Source organism: Fukomys damarensis, unplaced genomic scaffold, assembly GCF_012274545.1.
Source record: "Fukomys damarensis isolate Sample0158 unplaced genomic scaffold, DMR_v1.0_HiC HiC_scaffold_17, whole genome shotgun sequence".
Lineage (NCBI taxonomy): Eukaryota > Metazoa > Chordata > Mammalia > Rodentia > Bathyergidae > Fukomys > Fukomys damarensis.
The window spans coordinates 36,709,018-36,713,754 of record NW_022900929.1 but is presented as its reverse complement, the minus strand read 5'-3'; the positions used below and the strand labels follow the sequence as shown (position 1 = coordinate 36,713,754).

The following is a 4,737-nucleotide window of genomic DNA, read 5'->3' as shown; positions in this document are numbered from 1 at the left end:
CTTCTTTATTTGCCCATTTGTAGTCAGACCCTCCCCACACTCTTGACTCCTGCCAACCACTGACTGTGCCATCTCCATAATTTTACCTCCTCCAGAGTGCCATTTGAGAGGCTTCTTTCCTTAACCTGAGGCAGTCGAAATTCCTCGTTATTCCGTATATGAACAGTTCCCAAATTGAAAGACATGTGAATGGCTTTGCATTTAGAGTTGATGAGTAAAAACTTCTACAGACATTCACATACAGGTCTAATGGAAACATATTTTTACTTGTCACGGAGAAATGTCTAGAAGTGGGACCGAGGGTCGTGTGGTCCTTGGAAAACTCTTTCAGAGTGACTGCATCATTTGCTTTTCCACCAGCAATACATGTGGGTTTGCAGTTGCTCCTCATCCTCACTAACCCTTGGCACTGTCCTGGTTTTTTCTGCTTTCTCTGTCATATTTCCAAGAAAGAGGGGTTTTTTTTATGGGTTTCAGGCAACAAAAAACATTTGATCAAGTGAAAATAAACAAATAAGCACTTACAAAATATTTTCCATTGGAAACCTATTACGAAGAATATGGGGTTTCATTATTATCTGACTGCAGTTTTCTTACCCCTTAGGCACCCCATGTTGTCTGTAGTCTTGTAGATGGGAATGGGAGTTTGAATGATTAAATAAATGAAAAGCCCACTCACTACAGAAAATCATCTCATAAGGCAGCCAAGCTGGGTTTAGAGAACAGAATATTCAAGAAATTCTCCATGTATTCAGGGACATTTCAGAATCCATCAACCTTGAGTTGCTCCTCCGTGGCAATGCCAACCTCCAAGAGAAACTGGCAAATATTTTTTCTTCAGTCATCTTGAATCTGAATAGCACTGCTGTGTGCAGGATGTTCAGTCACGGTACCATGGCAGGGACGTTTCTTCTGGAATGCCTTGGCAAGCCTCTTCTTCTCGTAGTCTTCTGTGATGCCTTGGACCCGTGGTGAGCCTCTTCCTGCCATGGCGCTGCTGGGTCCTTATTGGGATGTAATCCTCAGTTCTTCCCTTGAGTAAATTGTCACCCTTAGTGGCATCAGTGAAGGGATCAAAGGATCGGAGTCATCAGACAGGAAATATGTAGCTTGCCCAATGTAGAAAGTTAGAGACATTTTCTTATACATCCTTATACCTACCACCATATATTATACTCAACTTCCACTAAAGTGAAGGCCTAAATTTCATTCTTGAGGCCTTCATATATTTCTTGGAACATGTGGAAAGCCACACACATAAACTGCGTTAGGGAACCATTGAAGCCACAGGAACCATTAACAGTCCCAAGCTGCATGCACTCTGTGTCCAGCTAGAGCCAAGTTAAAAAGGTCAGGATTCTAGGAAAAAAACCTTAAAATGATGGGTCTAAACTTTTGGGAAGTTATTAGCCCCTGGCAACTTAAAGGATCTTGAAGAAATTCTAGACTCTCTGGCTTGAAAATTGAAGATTATCTATAGATATCTATAGATATATATATTCTGACCATCTTTAATGATGAAGAATGGCCTTATTCACTAAAAGTCATTGTACCAGCCTTCATGGAAGGGGATGCTAAAAATAGCCGTGCCCTGCCCTGATTGGACCGAGCTGCAGACCACAGAAGTCAGAGGGAAGGGGTTTCAGAGCCTCCATGTCCAAATTCCTTACCCTATAGGAAAAGACTTCCAAGGCCACATGGTAAAGAATCAGGTCTCCTGAGCTCACTGTTCATATCCATAAACATGTGTCTGTTTCTGTTATATTGGGACAGATATGCGGGGTGGGGGGGACTTAGTGTGGTGGTTTAGAAAAAATACGGTCACAAATTCTTCATTTCTAGAGGTGACATTTGTTCCCCTCTCCTTCAGCAAGGGCTCACATGGTGGTGATGGCAGTGGTGTGTGTGTGTATGTATATATCACACCCTTACAACCTTCTATCTGTAGCTTGGACACCCCACCTAATTGCTTCTTCCATCTACCCCTCTTCCTCATCAAAATTCCAATCAATTCAGGTCGCATGAATCTCAAGCAAGCAAAATTCTTCCTTGTTAACATTAAAAAGCCTGCCCTGCTAACCTCACTGGATAATGAATGTACATATCGTCTCCCCGGAAGTCACATGAAGATGCCAAGGGCTAGAGCTACTCATTTCCCCTCCTTTATATCTGCCTATGCATTCAGTGATCAGGATCCAGAGAAACTTTTCACCAAACAGTGTTAAGCACATCAGCTACACAGAATTTCATGATGCCCATGGGATTCCTCCCCACTTCTGGAAGAGCTGGCACTCTCAGCTGCGTCCCTCCAGCCAGCATTTCTTAGGGGAAGAAATCATCTTCACTTAACTGCCAATGGCTTTTCATTTTTAATCTTTTCCAAATATCTTTTTAAATTAAACAGTAAACCAAAAACATTCATTCCTTTTCAGATTAGGAAACCAAATGTGAATGTACGAGCCCATCAAACACTGTAGACCACACACATGCACGCACTCACACATTACCTGGTGGATGGGACTGCTGCACGTTTCTCTGCAACTGTGCTTAGGCAGCTGGCCAGGGACCATGGGACCACAGTGATCTCACAGGTGGAGACTCACCCTCCATCTTTGGAACACCATGGAAACAGCCTCTAGAGGGGTCAGAGGGCCTGGCACAGTTTTAGGGCCACAGGACCCTCACTCACTCTGCTCCAGAAATGATCTTCAGAGAGAAGCCTCTCAGTTCTTTACTGGGCTCTGTTTAGGAAGCAGCAGAGGTGAGCCTCAAACTGAAGAAGAAATAGGACCTTAGGGGAGAAACTAGGGTCATTAATCCAGAAAAAAATGATGCTAGGAAATGGGATATTGAGAACACTTGAGTCTTTTATTTTTATAAGATGATGCTATACAGACAGAACTCTAAATCCACTCTTCACCTCCTTCCCTGGGCCCCAGGCCTCTCTATATACTGAAGTCCAGACCCTTGTTTCTCTCTGTCCTTTCCTATCCACTCAGGAAGGGTCAAGGTATTGATCTTCACAGAAGAGCTGACTGTAAAGGATTCATCTTTAAAGGCTGACAATCTTTCAAATTCTAAAGAAAAGAATGGAGTGCATCAGAAAATCATCAAGTTCGACATCTGGCTGGGAAAGCCCACCTGGACTCCTAACTCCGCCTTCCCACTCCTGTTCCCTGGAGGTGACCATGGCACAGCAGCCAGCTCCCACCCTCCTCCTAACATTTGTTCCCCTCTCCTTCAGCAAGGGCTCACATGGTGGTGATGGCAGTGGTGTGTGTGTGTATGTATATATCACACCCTTACAACCTTCTATCTGTAGCTTGGACACCCCACCTAATTGCTTCTTCCATCTACCCCTCTTCCTCATCAAAATTCCAATCAATTCAGGTCGCATGAATCTCAAGCAAGCAAAATTCTTCCTTGTTAACATTAAAAAGCCTGCCCTGCTAACCTCACTGGATAATGAATGTACATATCGTCTCCCCGGAAGTCACATGAAGATGCCAAGGGCTAGAGCTACTCATTTCCCCTCCTTTATATCGGCCTATGCATTCAGTGATCAGGATCCAGAGAAACTTTTCACCAAACAGTGTTAAGCACATCAGCTACACAGAATTTCATGATGCCCATGGGATACCTCCCCACTTCTGGAAGAGCTGGCACTCTCAGCTGCGTCCCTCCAGCCAGCATTTCTTAGGGGAAGAAATCATCTTCACTTAACTGCCAATGGCTTTTCATTTTTAATCTTTTCCAAATATCTTTTTAAATTAAACAGTAAACCAAAAACATTCATTCCTTTTCAGATTAGGAAACCAAATGTGAATGTACGAGCCCATCAAACACTGTAGACCACACACATGCACGCACTCACACATTACCTGGTGGATGGGACTGCTGCACGTTTCTCTGCAACTGTGCTTAGGCAGCTGGCCAGGGACCATGGGACCACAGTGATCTCACAGGTGGAGACTCACCCTCCATCTTTGGAACACCATGGAAACAGCCTCTAGAGGGGTCAGAGGGCCTGGCACAGTTTTAGGGCCACAGGACCCTCACTCACTCTGCTCCAGAAATGATCTTCAGAGAGAAGCCTCTCAGTTCTTTACTGGGCTCTGTTTAGGAAGCAGCAGAGGTGAGCCTCAAACTGAAGAAGAAATAGGACCTTAGGGGAGAAACTAGGGTCATTAATCCAGAAAAAAATGATGCTAGGAAATGGGATATTGAGAACACTTGAGTCTTTTATTTTTATAAGATGATGCTATACAGACAGAACTCTAAATCCACTCTTCACCTCCTTCCCTGGGCCCCAGGCCTCTCTATATACTGAAGTCCAGACCCTTGTTTCTCTCTGTCCTTTCCTATCCACTCAGGAAGGGTCAAGGTATTGATCTTCACAGAAGAGCTGACTGTAAAGGATTCATCTTTAAAGGCTGACAATCTTTCAAATTCTAAAGAAAAGAATGGAGTGCATCAGAAAATCATCAAGTTCGACATCTGGCTGGGAAAGCCCACCTGGACTCCTAACTCCGCCTTCCCACTCCTGTTCCCTGGAGGTGACCATGGCACAGCAGCCAGCTCCCACCCTCCTCCTAGGCAGGGTCACACACCATGCAAGAGCACAATCCAGAAGGTCACCAGCCAACCCCTCAGTGAACAAAGGAGGCTTAAACTAGAGCCAGGATTTCTAATCTGCTACTCCAAACTTCATGGAATCCGTGGAGGAATTAAGGAATC

General features: G+C 44.4%; 1 pseudogene; it reads right to left on the bottom strand.

Annotated features, from left to right (window-relative positions):
• Nucleotides 1–762: 762 nt before the first annotated feature.
• Nucleotides 763–1,087, bottom strand: LOC104862803 (annotated as a pseudogene).
• Nucleotides 1,088–4,737: the final 3,650 nt, after the last annotated feature.